The following is a 1,114-nucleotide window of genomic DNA, read 5'->3' on the forward strand; positions in this document are numbered from 1 at the left end:
TTCAAAAGCATCAATTCTTCAGCGCTCAGCCTTCTTCACAGTCCAACTCTCACATCCATACATGACCACTGGAAAAACCAAAGCCTTGACTAGACGGATCTTTGTTGGCAAAGTAATGTCTCTGCCTTTGAATATGCTATCTAGGTGGGTCATAACTTTCCTTCCAAGGAATAAGTATCTTTTAATTTCATGGCTGCAATCACCATCTGCAGTGATTTTGGAGCCCAGAAAAATAAAGTCTGACACTGTTTCCACTGTTTCCCATGAAGTGATGGGACCAGATGCCATGATCTTAGTTTTCTGAATATTGAGCTTTAAGCCAACTTTTTCACTCTCCTCTTTCACTTTCATCAAGAGGCCTTTTAGTTCCTCTGCACTTTCTGCCATAAGGGTAGTGTCATCTGCATATCTGAGGTTATTGATATTTCTCCCGGCAACCTTGATTCCGGCTTGTGCTTCTTCCAGCCCAGCGTTTCTCATGATGTACTCTGCATATAAGTTAAATAAGCAGGGTGACAATATACAACCTTAACGTACTCCTTTTCCTATTTGGAAGCAGTCTGTTGTTCCATGTTGAGTTCTGTTGCTTCCTGACCTGCATATAGGTTTCTCAAGAGGCAGGTCAGATGGTCTTGTATTCCCATCTCTTTCAGAATTTTCCACAGTTTATTGTGATCCACATAGTCAAAGGCTTTGGCATAATCAATAAAGCAGAAATAGATGTTTTTCTGGAACTCTCTCGCTTTTTCCATGATCCTGCGGATGTTGACAATTTGATCTCTGGTTCCTCTGCCTTTTCTACAACCAGCTTGAACATCTGGAAGTTCTCGGTTCACATATTGCTTGAAGCCTGGCTTGGAGAATTTTGAGCATTACTTTACTAGCGTGTGAGATGAGTGCAATTGTGCAGTAGTTTGAGCATTCTTTGGCATTGCCTTTCTTTGGGATTGGAATGAAAACTGACCTTTTCCAGTCCTGTGGCCACTGCTGAGTTTTCCAAATTTGCTGGCATATTGAGTGCAGCACTTTCACAGCATCATCTTTCAGGATTTGAAATAGCTCAACTGGAATTCTGTCACCTCCACTAGCTTTGTTCATAGTGATGCTTTCAAGG

General features: G+C 41.7%; 1 protein-coding gene across 2 annotated transcripts in view; it reads left to right on the top strand.

The window, feature by feature from the left end:
* The window catches only part of KALRN (kalirin, RhoGEF kinase), a 626,732-nt gene that overhangs the window by 619,160 nt on the left and 6,458 nt on the right, over positions 1-1,114 (top strand). The window lies entirely within an intron of this gene.

This window comes from Bison bison, unplaced genomic scaffold (genome assembly GCF_000754665.1).
Source record: "Bison bison bison isolate TAMUID 2011002044 unplaced genomic scaffold, Bison_UMD1.0 scf7180017864032, whole genome shotgun sequence".
Lineage (NCBI taxonomy): Eukaryota > Metazoa > Chordata > Mammalia > Artiodactyla > Bovidae > Bison > Bison bison.